Genomic DNA, 17,830 nt, shown 5'->3' on the forward strand with positions numbered 1-17,830 from the left:
ATGTGAAGGTTTCAGTTCTTCTTTCTTCCTCCTTCTCCAGCAGAGAGTCTCTGTCTAGCAACAACAACAACAACAAAAAAGATTTCCCATTTGTCAAATTGTTGTCCGTTGGCGAACACTAAGGAGAGGGGTACTGCCATTTGGAGCACCTGGACCAATCCATCAAGGCATGATTGTGGCTGGAAGCGATGACGGAAATCATATTTTGCGTTATTTATATTTACAAACACCCAGCCCCTTCATTCTCCCTCCCCCTCACTTCCCTCGTTCTTTTCTCTCTCTCTTTCCAGACAGCCAAAATACTCGGGAGGAGCCTAGCTGGAACCTCAGCCATAAGTACCCGATAAAATATCACTTCAGATAGGGCATCCAATGCATCATGCTGTAATCGCAGGGAAAGTGGAGGGGGTCATCTCAACGAAACTCATTTTCCTATCAATCTTCTGAAAGGGGGGGAGCAGACAGGCATCCTATTCTCCCCGCTTTTACTGAGCCATTGGGTCAAAGATGATTGCCTTCCTCTCCCTTCCTTCCTTCAGACAGTCATGGTGACCTACTACTTTCTGTTTTTTCCTGCTTCCTTTTTCTTTCTTCTCATCCTCCAAAGCACATCAACAAATGCAAATGGCAGGAACCTTCACTTCTCTATTCAGGATGCAATGGCTCTGTCATTTTCTGCACTTCCACAATTAGGGGGATTTTAAACAAACTACCCTGGGAGGGGGGTTACCGTTGGATTCAATTTCTTTTTCTGTGATCATCCAAAAAAGGAGGAGGAAGGGCACTGTGAATATGTTGTGTTTTACAGTGCAACTGTCCAAAGCTGCCTGTCTTGTCACCTTCTGCCTTTTCCCTCCAGCTTTGAAATCTACCTTTGCTTAATTGCTTTATGTGATGCAAACTCTTACAGGAAAATCACAGCTACAAAGATTTTGAGTTATGAGCAAAGTGCTTGGCTAAAGCAGGGCCTGGCAACTGTAATAAAACTAATAATAAAACAATAAAACTTTATTTATATCCTGACTCTCTGTCAATGACAATCGAGGTGGTTTGCAAGTTAAAAATTACATATAATCCCATGTCCCAATACCCCACCCTCCTCTAAAACATCAATTAAGCAATAATTTAAAATCATACCTTAAAATAACAAATCAAGCAAATGCTTTGTGGGTGTTTCAGGTGGTGTTGGGCTGCAACTCCCAGCGTCCCTGGATTGTGCTGGCTAGGGATGAAGGGAGCTGTTGTTCTAACCAGTTTCACAGTCTAGCAAGTGTTACCAACTGAAATTTTGAACCATCCACGATCCTAGTTTTCTCCCCCAGAATCTAGGAATCAGCAAGGTATTGTTGGAAAACGTGACACATTCCATGCAGTGTTGGCTTTTTCTTTTGCAATTTTGTTGCTGTGATCTTATCTATGGTGATTTGATTCAGAAGCTTTGTCAGCCCATTTGGAGTTGCTCCCAGAGTACCTATAACTATTGGAACTGCCATCATTGTCTTTTCCCAGAGCCACTGAATCTCACTTTGTCGGTCTCAATATTTCATCATCTTTTCCCTCTCTTTGTCTTTGATCCTGCAGTAGGCCATACATAACACAAGCCTTATTTTTCGGTTGTTGTTGATGAAGGTGTTGTTATTGCATCTTTTTCCTAACCCAGGACTCAAGTCAGCTTGCAAAGGTCAAAACAGATACAGCTAAAAAAAACTTACATGATACAAAAGTTAAAAGTGTAATGAAACCATCAGCAGATATAAAACAGTTGAAATTATGACTGTTGAAAAAGAAAATAAATCCAACAGGTATAGGCAATGCAGCCTTAGCCCCCTGAGCAAATCAATGCTCAAATGCCTGGTGAGAAAAGAAAGCTTTTTCACATTCCTATGTAGGGACAGCAAAGAAGCTGCTCATGACTTTGTCAGGCTGCATCTCCACTGCAGAAATAATCCAGTTTGACACCACTTTAACTGCCATGGCTCAATGCTATGGGACTCTTGTAGTTTGTTGCAGCATCAGATCTCAGTTTGGGATCCATGGTGCTCCCCTATGGAAGTCGTTGGATATTTTGGTCCAATGTGCAACATCTGTATTCAGTTGAAGATGATAGCAACAGCAATAGCAAGAACATTTCTATACTGTTTATCAGTGAACTAGCACTTTCTAAGCAGTTTACAATGTGTAAGACAATTGGCCCCGACAAGCTATGAAAGGATGGAAGGCAGAGTGGACCTTGGAGGCCTCCTCTAGGATCAAACTTACAACATTGTGGCTGCAGTACCAGCATTTGCACCATCAGGGTTCCTTATAATATATCATAATAAATAATAAATGGTGATAGAAGCAGAGTTCATCATACATACAGATGCACACTTCTTGCTGATGCAGTTCTATTTGCCTTTTGCTGGAACTGATAGTAGTTTTCCTTCGGTTGGCCATTCAATGCAAGGGTCTTGCATCAGAAGTGATGCATAATTCCACATGTGGAGATTCACACTATGCCACCCAATCTTAGCTTGTGTTGGTTTTGCTGCAAAAAGAATGACTATGGCTACAGGATCTGTTTTTTGCTCGCTTGAATTCTACAGAGGAAAAGCTGGATGGGATAGATGTAAGTGCAGTCAAACAAATTAATTCACATACATCTCCAGCTGAAAGTTTATAGGAAGAGAATCGTCTCATTTGAAATGTGCAGCTGGAGAAGAGTTTTGCAGATACCATGGACTGACCCCAAAGACAAATAGGTTTTACAGCAAACCAAGCCTGGATTCTCCCTAGAAGCTAAGATCTGAATTGAGTCTATTGTATTTTGAATATATTGTGAGAAGACATGACTTGCTAGAAGATGATAATGCTTAGTAAGGTAGAAGGCAGTAGGAAAAGTTGAAGACTGAATCTCAGATGGATTGATTCAACTAAGTTTGGACCTAAGTTTGCAAGACCTGAGCAGGGCAATTGATAGCAAGATGATTTGGAGGTCTCTCATTCATAGGGTCACTATAAGTCAAAGTTTATTTGATGACAATTAAAACAATAACATTTTCAGTATCTGACAATGGGGCATTAAGAACATAAAGCAGGTCCTGGCCGGCGGGGGGATTTTGGAAGTTGTGGTTAAAAAAAAAAACCTATTGCAAGCACCAATAAATCATAATGACAGCGTGTACTAGGATGGAATCATCTGCCAGCTTTGCTTTCTCTCCCCCATTTCTCTAGTTCTTTCCAATTTATGGCGGGGGGTGGGTGGGTGGGGAGAAAAGTGCCTACATTTTGGCAAGCTCTTTTCGAAAACAAATGGCGAGAAATGAGCCACCATCAGCACTTGCCAGATTCAAGAGGTACAAGCTATTCCCAGCATGGAGAGGACCATGTTGTACCTGTCTGCGTATGTCGCTGTGAAAGACAAGGAGGCTCTCAGGAGGGGAAAAAATGACACTCTTAAATTAGCACTGCAAAATGAGACTGAATACATGGGGATAGAAAGCCATGCCCTGCCCTGTTCCTCTGGGGGCAATTTTACTATTTGTGCTCCCTGTTTGGTGATGTTTTTGAGGCCTTTCCAATTATTTTTGGCCTCAGAGAAGGCTGTTTTTCAAGATTCAACTGGCTTTTGGGATGTGGAGTAGGTGTGCCACCCGCCCGGGTCCAAATTGGGGGGCAGTGTGCCCTCTGCATCCTTAAAATTGCACATCATTGCTTTAAAAAAAGAAAAAAGAAAGAAAATTGGATGCTGAAGGAGGTGTTTTTTGTATATTTCTGGGAAGAGGATCCTCTCTTCACCACAGCTCTGTTTGTGACGTTCCCTCTTCACCGATGCCCTATACGAAGTGAAGAGCCGGCCCTTGCTTATTTCTTCGTATTCCATGTGTACAGCTGTTTACCTCCAGCTGGGCCCTGCCAGTTCACCAGCCTTGCCTTGTTGTGATGGGAATGGATGTTTAATAAATGGGCTTAGATTAGTACCGTCTGCGGATTATTTATGCCGGAAGAGACCAGCGGGGGCATGGCGTTCCTGGGCACAGGAACAAGAGCCAAGATCCCTCCGACTTGCGTGCTCAAAAATAAGTTATGCAAATCTGGAAATTCTATGCAAATTGGCTCCTTTGGAGTAAATTCCATTTTGTGTGCTTTATTCGGCACCAGATATTGTCATGAAAGGGGCGATTGGAAGCAAAAAGCCCAAGGGAGGCTTTGATTTTAATACAGAAATCAAGCAGCTGGGATTAGTTTAATGACAATGTTTCTTTTGAACAGCCAGAACTTGGGGGACATTAGCTTTTTGGATGAGAACCCCCAGAATCCCTCAGGCTGCACAGCCAGTGGCCATGCTAGTTAAGGATTCTGGGAGCTGTAGTCCAAAAGTGACATTTCGAAACTCTTCCTAGCACACAGCAAATGCTTAGTGATTTCAGGTAAGAGTGATAATGACCACCTTTCAGCTACATTTTGTAGTTCAAAAAATACTCATGAATTAGCAATATCAAATTCAGTGTTTATGGTTGGGTACAGAGAGACATCCAACAAAATAGCATCTATAGTGTTTCTCTAAACATACATTATAATATAGAATCTGCCAAAAATTAACTACCCTTTAACACAGAGATGATTTTTTGTTTCATTTTCTGTTTTTTAAGAAGGCCCCTTTGGAGCCTTAAAAGCCTGAGGCAGGCCAAAACCACAACCACATTTCTTCCATAGCTCTCTAAAGAGCATGCAGGGCATACATTGTGGGAAGTGCTGAGGATGTTTTGTGGACTCAAAGTCCTTGGGAGCCACACGCGACCCACAGGACACATTTTGTTCATACTTGTTTTCAATGTTCAGGCGAGTGTCGATTTGCATGGCTCCAATTTACAACGTTTCACATTTGCAAAGTTTCTCCGGACATAAATAATTTTTAATGGCTATTGGAGTAGGCATAGCAGAAGAGTAAAGTTCTTACCAGTTCCTCTCAGTTTCTGTACTTCTATGATGAGGAATTGTTACCTAATGGCAAGCCAACTCACTTCATTCAAGTTCCCTTAGGGTCAGCAGTTGTTGCTTCTTCCAAACTCTCTGGAGAGCACTTGTCCATTTCTCTCTCCTGCAAAAAGTAAGCTGCGGTGTTTTCTGCCTTAAACCTTTTTAAAATTGATGGCAGGTTGCATAAAATTGCAAACTTTGTCCACATCAGCTCCATTAGACTGTGTCCCCCTGGTTTTGAATGATTCCCTATGGAATTGTCTCCCTCCATTTACACCAGTCTCAAGCTTTCTCTGTGGTGGCCAGGATACTTTGAGGACAGCCCAGAATATCCTGGCCCCAGAGGATAGGGTGACCAGATGTCTTCCTTTTCCAGGACATGTTCTCCATTTCAACCTGCTATCTAGGAGAAATTCCAAAATGTCCTCCATTTTGACCATGACTAAGAAGCAGAAATATATATACAGTATGTTTATGGATGTTTTTGGCTTTTATTTTGTAATGGCCTACATTTTTCTTGAATGTTTTACATTTTGCGATGCCTTGCCCTTCTTTGTGGTTAGGATTCTGGCCACATGCTGGAGCTGGATAACCTTCCTCATGCTACCAACCCTGAAGTGCCTGACCTGTCTACTGTTAGGAAGGATCGAATTAGGGGAATTATATGAGAGGCGTGTCCTAACAACGCACGTAGTGGGATCGTATCTCTATGTGTATACCAGAGGTCATCTAGTCCAACCCCAGAGAGAAAGAGATTCGGATGCCAAGGAGGTGCAATTAAAATGTGAACATTTATTAAAGCCACACAACAAAAGGGATCACACACGCGCACACACACTCAATGCTAAAGCAAGGGAGGGGTGAGTTCGAGAGTAAAGGAAAAGGATAGAGGCACTGTTGGGAATATTTACCTTAGATGTCTTCTCCAAGGAACCGGATGAGAGGTAGGATGGATCGTGAGACACGGCTGTGGGAATGGGAAAGAATCGCGGCAGCCGCGGTGGCTTAGGAGCTGAGTTCCGGTGGGCAAAGTTAACTAGAGGCCTGAAAAGACAGTGAGCTTGGCTTCACTCAAGTGATTTCAGCAGAGCACAAGGCTCCAGGAATGCAAGCTTGGAGCGAAATGCTCTACAAGCAAGGAACTCAGGCTCGGAACTTCTGCTCTACAAGCCCAAGGAAGGGCTGGAAACGAGGTCCTTATACACCCCTAGACATAACCTCAGGCTATGGCAGCCTGGCGGTCAAAAGGCTTGATGACTTATCTTTGTCTAAGCTGAAACTTACACAATGGATACACAAACATAGGTCTGGCACTTTTTCAGGGGGAGCAAATACCTTGATGGTCAAGCCATTAATTTAATCACTGGCTCATTAACGAGGAAGCTATAGCTATTGTCTTCCTGCTTCAGGTAGCTTGCGAATCTGATCTAGCAACTCCCAAACTGCTGCTGAAAGGTTTAAATCTACCTTTTTCCTGTGACCATGTCTAGCAAGGCGGCTGGCTACGTGGTCTGCTCGCTTTTGGGATAATGGTGGCTAGCGATGGGGTCAGTCAGGGGTCATGGCTTCAGACCTCATGGCACCCAAAATTTATATAAAACCATACTTGATATCACTACTGCCACCATTGGTCATTTGCTTCTGACCACATATCTGGGTGCCTCGTTCCGACTTCAGAAAAAGCGACTGGTGAGAGTGGGATGCCCATACAGACAGCCATTCTGGCACAGGGATGGAGGGCTCTGGATCTTCTTGGAAGATCAGGAATAACAGGTAAATTTTAAAAATTCTTGTTAAGGGTGTTATGTCCTGGTTCTGTTACTGAGTGTGCCTGGCATCATATCGACTGTTTGTAGAGAACTAGGGTTTGGGTTGTGCATTGTCCAAACATGATGCTGACACAAAGGGGGAAATGTGCCCTGTGGATCATGCAGCCAAAGCCCCTGTTTTCACCACAACTCCAGAAATGCAACGTCAACATAATTACAGCTTCACCAGGAGCCCTGGTGGCACAATGGTTAAATGCCGGTCCTGCAGCCACGACATTGTTAATTCGATCCCAGGGCTCCAAGATTGACTCAGCCTTCCATCCTTTTGTAGGCCAGTAAAATGAGTCCCTAGCTTGTTGGGGGCAATTGGTTTACAGACTTTAAACTATTTAGAGAGTGCTGAGATCACTGATAAGCAGTATAGACATGTGAACACTAGCAGTATAGAAATGTGAACGCTGTTATTGTTTTACCTATACTACAAATCCATTGGCTGAGCTGCACCTGTTTTCTGGTAGCATTGTCTCTGGAGTAGCAGGATGGCAGGGAAAGTGCCTTTAATTCAGTGTCTCTTTCTGAAAGTGGAAGAAAGCTGGCATGTGAGAACCCAAAGCACTACAATTGCTCACTGGATGCACTGCTGAAGTGAACCGGATGTAGTGTTTCATTGCTGCTCTGTTCCAAAGAGGCACTGCAAACTCTGCCTCAGATTTAACTCCTACACCTGCAGAGGGACAGTTTCCCTGCTTTTCCTTCCCACTAGGGAATCAGGCCTATTTACTTGTTTGCAAACACTTGCATGGCAGGCAGTCAAGCCTCTTACATTAATAGGCTATTAATGTATCTGACTTTCCTGAGTAGCATGGATGGGCTTTCCATAGGTTAATGAGGCCATATTTCAAGATAATCACGGCAGTATATTTTGGTGCTAATTAAGTGGCTTTAAAACCATATCCACACCCTGACTCTCTGCATCATAATTAAGCCTCCCCTCTTCTTCCCATCATATACCACAGAACTAATACTCATAAAGTCCCAAAGGCTCTTCCTTGCCAGAAGCAAATTAAGCCTCACAGCTCCATGGAGTGTATCTTCGTATAAATATATATGTATATAAAAAACCAGAATCATGTACAAATTATTCCGCATGAATATTGCATTAATCACCAAAACACTTCTTCCTCATTCTCTTTTGTAACTAAACTGATTCCCAGCTGATGGAGAAAAAGCCCACTCACAAAAGGTAGCAGCAGGCACTGAGATGTGTGAGCGGAGAGTCTGGTTTTCCTTATGACTATTTTCAGCAGTGCTGGAAAATTCCTCTTGGACTGGATGGTTCCTTGTGAAAATGTTTGCTAACTTATTTGTGCTGTGTTCACTTGCCCTTAGTAGCATCACCATTTGTCCTCACTGGCCCTCAGTGGCATCATCAGACAAATGAAGGCTGATATAGCAACCTTCCATTCCATTCTCTGCCTGAAGAAAGCTCTGAGCTCTTGGTAAGCATGTCCCTAGTAGCTGTATTCCTATGTTTGCACTTCCCTACCTTGAACGTGTTTGTATAGTTACTATGGCATATAAAACATAAGCACACTCGATTTCTTATTTTATTTTCTGCAATTTAATTCTTGGATGCCTCTTGGAGTTCTGCTTTGAACCATGCTGTGGAAGCGATTCCATAAATCTTTTGGCTCTTGCTGAACTCTGAAATGGCATGGCTGAGTGGGGAGACTGTGAAATTCTCAGAGGCATTGATTGCTTCAGCCACATGCCATATGATGAAAAAGACATTTTAAAAAATATATAAGATGACAAAAAGAAAACAAAACCAGACTCTGGAAAGGCTTGATCCTGACGTTTATGAACGTCAGGTGCCTCAGTTCTTAAAGGAAGGGAAATGAGGCATTATGCAAATTTTGCAGACATTGAAAATTTGATCAATTTGTCAAAGGTCAGCTATTTGAATGTGCACGCTTCCCTAAGCTGAGACAATAAACTGGTTCAATGCATGCATTTGGAATAGGCAGAAATATATTGTGTTTTATCAGAATCACAAATAAACTATATCTAGACATGTGGATAAGGAAAGAACTGGGATCCGCTGGATCAGATCATTTAGTCCAGGAGTGGAAAAAATGCAGCTTGTGGGATGTGTGTGGCTCTTGGAGCCACAAAGTGTGGCCCTTGAAGCTCTAAAGTCATCCAATTTGGGGGTTTTTTAGGAGGTGGTTTTTCACCCACCGCTTGAAAGTGACTCAAACCATTGTATTGAATGGTAACTTAATTTAAAATGGTGGCTTGTTTCCAAGACCTGCCCTCTGTTGTCAGAGAAACCCATGGTGAATTGAACTGGTGGGCTAAAAGAATGAAACAAACATCAGCCAACAGAGCCAAAGTAGGTGCTAAGTGCCGGTGGGTTTTATGGGGATGCCAAATGCTGATGCCAGCCTGTTCCTCTGGAAACCAGGGAACACCATTTCTAGCTGGAGTGACCATCTGAGTACAATAACCAGGAAGATGCTTAGCATGTCATGCCAACAGTTCACACCAGAATAATTTTTTTGCCTTGAAAAATGAGTAAAGGGAAGACATGGTGATACTGATGGTGGTGCTAAAGGGACCTGTCCCCATAACTGCTTCTCAGATACAAAGACGTTCACACACTACCTTTCCTGGATGTGAGATAGTTTCTGCTGGACATTTAGCCACAACAGCCAATGCTCAGATGGCCTCTCTTGGCCTCACTTCCAGGACTGAATGAAATGTTTGGCTAGGAGTGTGCACGGCTTGTAAATAAATAAATAAAAAGAGTCACTGTGATCCTCTGGGCTACAAGGCATGGTATAAAATGTCAGCCATTATCATTAAATTGCTCCTCAATGTTGCCTCTGACTTTTATGTGCCAGGCTTTGTAGTCCATAACCAGCTGCTGCAGTTGTAAAAACCTTCCCTGCAGCATGAGATGGGAAAAAGGTTTAGGCAGGAAGAATAGGAAGGGGAAGAGAGGGAAAGTCCAGGAATTTTTTGGGGGGGGGGGGATGGAGGGAAACTTTGTGTCTGGAGCAGTCTTTCCTGGACATCTCATGGCTTGGGTCAAAGTTTGGAAATGTGTGTGTGGAAGGCACCCATGACCAATGATTTCCTTAGTGCAGTAGCTCCAAAATCCTCACTGGCAAAGTGGAGACACAGTGCCAATGTCACTTCCTCTTCTCAGCTGGATAACTGAATGAAAGTTCATTATTCATCTCATTGCAGTTGCAGGGCTGAAAATGGATTCAACACATGCAGATGTTTTTCTTGCTGTCGGTCATATTCTCTGATTCCTATGCCACTGTTCCTAGAGCGAGCAAAGTGTGTGGGTTGGGTGTTTAGGGAATTGCTTTAGGGCCCCAAATGCTTTTATTTGGCTTTGGTTTGGGAGACTACCACTCCCAGAGTCCCCCATCCTGCTATATTTGCAAACAGTCATTTTCCCGAGCACTGGCTGAGAGCCAAACTCTGATCCAGGCAGTTGTTCTGATGGGTTCTCTCTCCTCCTCCTAAGTAGGCTAACTTGCTACTTAGCAAGTACTTTTCAGGTAGCCCCAAGCATCTGTCTGGCTTGCTGTCTCCTCCGCTTGTGTATTGTTTTTGTGCATATGCTGGCTAGGAGCCACACAAGTGGCATCAAGGCTTCTAGTCTTGAAATAAGGATGCCTGAATATGGAAGCACCTCAGGGTCTCTGGTAGTGAGTTAGTGCAGGGAGCAGAGGGTTGCTTGATGTCCTATTTCACAACCTCTAAGGAAACCATGGCTGGGGTTTTGATGCATGTATAAGTGGCAGTTCCAGAGGCATCTGTATCTTCTCCCGGAATGAACCCCATGAACTCAAACGTGGATAGCAATAGTGTAAATTGGTGATAGGTTCACCTTAGGGTTGCCATAAGTTGGAAATGACTTGAAGGCACACAAGAACAACAAGCTGGACATCTGCTTTTTCAATGCACTAAGAGGATTTCAGTCCATTTTTCAAATCCAGAACTGGACTTTCAACAATTTCTGGGCGGGATTGTTCATTTTGTGAAGTTGAAGGCTTTCATGGCTGGCATCTATTTGTGGGTTTTTTGGGCTATGTGGCCATGTTCTAGAAGAGTTTATTCCTGATGTTTCGCCCGCATCTGTGGCTGGCATTGTCTCTGATAGCCCAAAAAAACCCACAAAAATCTATTGTTCATTTTGTTTGCATTTCTGGTAGTCCCTTTGGCTCCTGGAGGGCAGCCAAACTAGCCCCCCAGCACTGCTGCAGTGGCCCACTGTGATCTAGGAAGCAAACACTGTCAGATGGGAGCCCTTCCTCTCCCTTTCTTAGCCAGGAAATAAATTGCATCGGTAATAGATTAAGTAAGAAGCTGAGGATTTGTTCTAGCTGAAATGCTATTGCCCTGGGCAGTTTTAATAAAAACGATAATCAAATAAAGACCCAGCTACAATAAATTAATGTGTTTGAGACTGGGGGAGACAGTTCCTTTTTGAAGCAACTGACAAGGGTGTAATGAGAGGGTGCGCGGAGAGGAGGGGAAGATATAAGAGGAGGGGAGAGGAAACGTTTAACCCCGCACGGTTGCCGTTCGGATCCTGCATCTTGTCTCTGATGGACTTTACACCATGTGCAGGCGCTGATAAGGCCCTGTGTGAAATTGACAGCTTGGCCTGAACTGTCTGCCAACTGTTAAAAAAAAAATTCTACACATTTCTCTATTGTGAAGATAAAGAAGCCAGCTTGGCTGTGCACGGCTGTACGATTAAACTTTTCATCTGAGGGAGGGATAGGTGAAGAAAAGAAACTTTTCTATTAAATCTACTTCTATTAGTTAATGAGAGGAGGGAGGACACCACAGCCTTATCTGGGGGTGGGGAGGAATCCATATATTCTCTCTTTGCTGAGTGAGAAGAAGTGTAAAGGAAATAAGGACAGAAGGGAAGTGGAGAACAATGGGGCTTATATTGCTATATGTCGACTGGAATCCTGTTGGTGACATTAGCAGATATAATGTCCAAGGTCCTTCCATGGCAAATTTGGAAGGAGGTATCCATTGCCTTCTTTTGTGTAATGATGCCCTACCTTCAGAACCCACCTGTTAATAAAAAAGAGACACCTTAAAGATGTAATTATGGCAGAGATCCTATGTGTTCAAGAGTAACGTAAGAGTTCCACACTTGGAACTAAATTTGTGGGGTTTAGTCTGGTATGTGTGGCCTGACTTCAGTTCAGTCTTGGCAACCACCCAGAGGCAGGTTTAGAACAACAGAGTTGTTGTTGTTGTTGTTGTTGTTGTTGTTGTTGTTATTTAAAGCACTGTAAAGATTTACTAAATATGGTATAAGAATATAATAAGCTCTAATATTCTGTTCTTTAAGCTCCCCAATATCATAGGCAGGTTTCTCTTTTCTCTCAAATCCAAAGCTCTGCCTACATCAGCTCAAAACCCTGACTGGTCGTCTGAACATCAGATTTTAAATCCTGTTCAAATCCAAACCCTGTTGTCCACTCCTAGGACTTGCCATTGCACTGTGATAGCTATCCCATATGATTTCTGGTGGAGAACCAGTGGTGGGACTGGAGAAGTGCCTGGTTATGTTCCCATAGTGAGATGCAGACAACCGACAACATCTTCCACCCAGTTTCCCCAAATCTTCTGCAGATGTCAGTGGATGGTGTCATCAGTTAGCAGCTGGTTGTGGATACCTAGCCAGATGCTTCTCTGATCTCTTATTCTCCCCTTCAGCAACAAAATGGTTGTGGGGAGGCTATCATGGCATCATTGTTAGCTGTGGGGGACCTTTAGTTGTTGCAAAGGGTAATACCAATTTCCACGATAAATCCCCAAAAGATACACATAGAGGTGTTAAGGTGGGTTTATACCTGTGTGTGTCACTAAAGAAACCAATGTAGTATAGGAGCTTAAGTGTCAGACCAGGGCTGCATCAACACTGCAGAATTAATGTAGTTTGACACCACTTTAAGTGCCATGGCTCAATGCTATGGAATTCTGGTGATTCATAGTTTTGTGAGATATTTAGCCTTCTTTGTTACAGAGCTGTGATGCCACAACAAATTGCAACTCACAGGATTCCATAGGATGGAAATCATGGGAGGTAAAACAGTGCCAAACTACATTAATTCTCTGGTGTGGCAGTCCTCTAGGTATCTAGGAGACCAGGGTTTATATTGCCACTCAACCATGGAGCCATTATACTCTCTCAGCTTCAGAGGAAGGCAATGGCAAAACCCCTCTGAACTGAATCATAGAATCATAGAATCATAGAGTTGGAAGAGACCACTAGGGCCATCCAGTCCAACCCTCTGCCATGCAGGAAATCCAAATCAAAGCATCCCTGACAGATGGCCATCCAGCCTCTGTTTAAAGACCTCCAAGGAAGGAGACTCTATCACCCTCCGAGGGAGTGCATTCCATTGTCGAACAGCCCTTACTGTCAGGAAGTTCCTCCTAATGTTTAGGTGGAATCTCTTTTCCTGCAGCTTGCATCCATTGTTCCGGGTCCTGTTCTCTGGAGCAGCAGAAAACAAGCTTGCTCCCTCCTCAATATGACATCCCTTCAAATATTTAAACAGGGCGATCATATCGCCTCTTAACCTTCTTTTCTCCAGGCTAAACATCCCCAGCTCCCTAAGTCGGTCCTCATAGGGCATGGTTTCCAGACCCTTCACCATTTTTGTTGCCCTCCTTTGGACACGCTCCAGTTTCTCAATGTCCTTTTTGAATTGTGGTGCCCAGAACTGGACACAATATTCTAGGTGGGGCCTGACCAGAGCAGAATACAGTGGCACTATTACTTCTCTTGATCTAGACACTATACTTCTATTGATGCAGCCTAAAATAGCATTGGCCTTTTTAGCTGCCGCATCACATTGTTCACTCATGTTCAACTTGTGGTCTACTTGGACTCCTAGATCCCTTTCACACGTAGTTTCATTCAGCCAGGTGTCACCCATCCTATATCTGTGCATTTTATTTTTCCGCCCTAAGTGCAATACCTTACATTTCTCTGTGTTGAATTTCATTTTGTTAGCTTTGGCCCAGCTTTCTAGTCTATTCAGGTCATTTTGAATCTTGATCCTGTCCTCTGGGGTATTAGCTATTCCCCCTAATTTGGTATCATCTGCAAATTTGATAAGTATGCTTCCAATTCTGTCATCCAGGTCATTGATAAAGATGTTGAATAGCACTGGGCCCAGGACAGAGCCCTGTGGGACCCCACTGGTCACTTCTCTCCAGGATGAAAAGGAGCCATTGTTGAGCACTCTTTGGGTTCGGCTGGTCAACCAATTACAGATCCATTTAACAGTTCCTTTGTCTAGCCCACATTTTACAAGCTTGTTTGCAAGAATGTCATGGGGAACCTTGTCAAAGGCCTTACTGAAATCAAGATATACTATATCCACAGCATTCCCTTCATCTACCAAGCTGGTAATTTTATCAAAGAAAGAGATTAGGTTTGTCTGGCATGACTTGTTTCTCTGAAACCCATGTTGACTTTTTGTGATTATGGCATTGCCTTCTAGATGTTCACAGACTCTCTGTTTAATGATCTGCTCCAGAATCTTTCCTAGGACTGATGTCAGACTAACTGGACGATAATTGTTGGGATCCTCTTTTTTCCCCTTTTTGAAGATGGGGACAACGTTTGCCCTCCGCCAGTCTGCTGGGATCTCTCCTGTTTTCCAGGAGTTTTCAAAGATTATTGCCAATGGCTCCGATATTACATTTGCCAGTTCTTTTAATACCCTTGGATGGAGTTCATCTGGTCCCGGAGACTTAAATTCATTTAGATTAATAAGGTGTTCCTCTACTATCTCTTTACTTATTCTGTACTGAAATGCCCCTATTCTGTCCTCTGCTCCATTATCCTCAGGTTGAGCACCCTTTTCTTTTTGAACTTGCCAAGAAAACTATGTAATAGGTTTCCTTAGGGTTGCCATAAGTCAGAAATGACTGGAAGGCACACAACAACCACACCATGCCACTAATAGCACTAGTGAGAGCCAATGTGGTATAATGGTTTGAGCACTGGACTACAGCTCTGGAGACCAAGGTTCAAATCCCACCTCAGCTGTGTAAATGTACTGGGTGACCTTCGGCAAGTCATACTCTCTCAGCTTTAGAGGATGGCAATGACAATGGCAATCTCCCTCTGAAGAAACTTGCCAAAAGAACCTCATGATAGGGTTGCCTTAGGGTTGTCATAAGCCAGAAATGACTTGAAGGCATGCAATAACAACAACAAATGGTATGCCAGCCCCAAGCAGCAAGTAACTAGTTTAAGAGCCTTCTAAACTATAATGACACCGAACTACTTTTTTTAAAGCAATTCCCCACTCCAACCCAGCATCTCTGCTGATTCTCTGAGAACTTTCTTCAAAGTAAGACTTATGCGATGCCTGGAGGGAAGGTCTAATGCCCTTCACTCACATGGCTTCCATAAGAGGCCATCTCCTTCTTGGATGAGTGCAGTTCAGTGTCCAAGATAATGGGATCACAGCATGAACTGGACTGCACACTCTGCAAAAGCATCCCCCTCTTGGGTTTCACCCTCCCCCTCAGCCCCACTGCTAATGGAAGCCAATGATTTGGGAGAAGAGCAAGTGGCCTGAAGGATCTTTATCCATTTGGAGGCTAAGTAGGCCTGTTAAATGAGGCCAGATGGCTACATTAGCTGTGCAAAGGACCTGCAAGGCGTTCTGTCCATCACCAACACAGGGGCCCGGGCCCGGCCTTCCAATTTTCTCCACAAGCCTTTGACAGCTGCTCCCAGGAAATTATACTTGCACAGTGTGTCAGGTTAGAGAGAGAAAAAGGGAAAGAAAGAGAGGGAGAAAGCAAAGCAGCCCCGGACGTCTCTTCTCCCCTTTTCATTATCGATAAACACAAGCTCCCTTTGTCTTCTAAAGCAATTTCATAGCTGGTGCACAAACACGGAGGCCATCAAAGGCGGGATAGTGAGAGAGACAATGGGCAGGAGATACAAGCTCATCAACAAAGAGACACATTTCCATTTTGATAACAATGCCTTTGCCTCCTGTTGTACATCCAGCATGGCGCTCTGTGTGTGCATATGCACGTCTCCTCTCACACAGGTGAGAGTGTATTTTATTTCCTCTCTTTTCTCTCTGCGTCAGCGAGAGGAATGAACATGCCAAGCCGAATGGGCTCCACAATAACGTTGCCCCCTTTATTTTGCTCCTTCCATCCTCCTCCCCACCAGATGCTGGGCCTGACAGATCTCTGATAGGCTTCCCAGCCATGGCTTGGCTTTATGTTTTTTATGTTCCCCCTCCCCTGGTTTGAAATCGGGAGAGAAAAACAGGCTTTATTCCCCCATCTCTTGCTGTTATCTCCTTTTGTGCTGGTGCTCATTACAATTATAGCCCACAGTGATGGGGAAGGAGAGTCACACAGGCTGTCAACAGAGCTGTTTGAGCCCTTTGTGTCTCTCAATGGGGGCTCTGGAGAAGACATCGCCGGCCTAAGTGGGGCTGCCATTTGCTTCTGCTCCCATAAAGCCATAGTGGAGCTGGATTCAGACAGGGATGGCCAGGGCTCCATTGCATGGGGTGGTGTTCTATGATACATAGAATCATAGGCTCATACAATTGGAATAAAACACAAGGGCCATCTAATCCAAGGCAATGAGCTATCCAAGGTGTTGAATCTTGCTAGAAAAAAATAAAGCACCACAGGCAGTTCCTACAAACCATTGCTGTAAAGTAAAGTTAAGGCGTTCATGGCTGGAGCCTATAATTTTTTGTGGTTTTTTTTGGGCTATGTGGCCATGTTCTAGAAGAGTTCATTCCTGATGTTTCGCCAGCATCTGAATCACATTTCTCTGAAGATGCCAGCCGTAGATGCTGGAGAAACATCAGGAATAAACTCTTCTAGAACAAGGCCACATAGCCTGAAAACCCCACAAAAAACAATTCCTGTAAAGCTCCTGTAAAACCCAGTTCACCAAGTGCAGGTTTACCATTCAAATGCAAAGGAACTACAGGCTGCCGCTGGATATAAGTCCATCTTTTCCAGAGGGAAATAAGAACATTGCAGATACTGCAAATAGCCAAAGTGAGGCAAAGTAGATTGATGGAGGCAAATGTGAACTATGGCTTTGGTTTGGAACATGAAAGAGATTCTGAGTACCCCATTCACCAGTGATCATCTGTTACATACTAGGGGTGAGTGAGTGAGTGAGTGAGTTCAAGAGGAGAAATTAGTTTGGTCTGAATTTTTAAAACATATGAAATGACCTAATTTGCCATTCTTGGAACTATACAAGGATTGGCAAAGTATGCTCCTGGGGTCACATGTGGCTCCAAAGGTGTTTTTGTGACCCTGAAAGCCTCCACCTCTAAGCCCCCAGACTATCATTTTTCTGGCAAGGAAGGATGAAGGATATTTTGTGGAAGTCTCCTGGAATATGACTTACAGAACTGGACAGACCTCATCCATCCCCCTGCTCAATGCAGATTATCCAGTTAAAGTATCTACAGTAGGTAGCTCTTCAACCTTTTGTTTTTAACATGTCCACAGGAAGAGACCCCCATCATCTCTCTAAGCAATTGCTGAACTACTCTAACTCTCAAGATGTTCCTTCTAATGTTCAGTGAAAATCTACTTTCTTGTAACTTCATACTAGTAGATCTGGTCCTATCCTTTGGGGCATCAGAGGACAAGTCTGCTCCCTCCTGTCTGTGACAGTCCTTGAGGTATTTAAAGAGTGCATTTCTGTCACCCCACTATCTTCTCTTCACCAAGCTGAACATGCCCAGCTCCTTCAACCTTTCATCACATGTTTTGCTTTCCATATTTCATATAATCCTTGTTGCTCTTCCCTGAACCTGCTCCAGCTTGTCTATATCCTTCTTAATTCAGCATTGGAGAGCCTAGATTGCAGATGGCAGAGCATAAAGCTTTGTCACTTGCTCTGTCTGTTCCTTTGCTTCTCTCCACACTCCTCTCTTACTAGTTTGCAGCTGTGTTGCACCCAACTCCTTGGCTTTTCAGTGGCCAGAGGAGGACAGGAACATCCAGGCAGTATCTGGTTGGAT

The sequence above is a fragment of the Sceloporus undulatus genome, chromosome 6 (genome assembly GCF_019175285.1).
Source record: "Sceloporus undulatus isolate JIND9_A2432 ecotype Alabama chromosome 6, SceUnd_v1.1, whole genome shotgun sequence".
Classification (NCBI taxonomy): Eukaryota; Metazoa; Chordata; class Lepidosauria; order Squamata; family Phrynosomatidae; genus Sceloporus; species Sceloporus undulatus.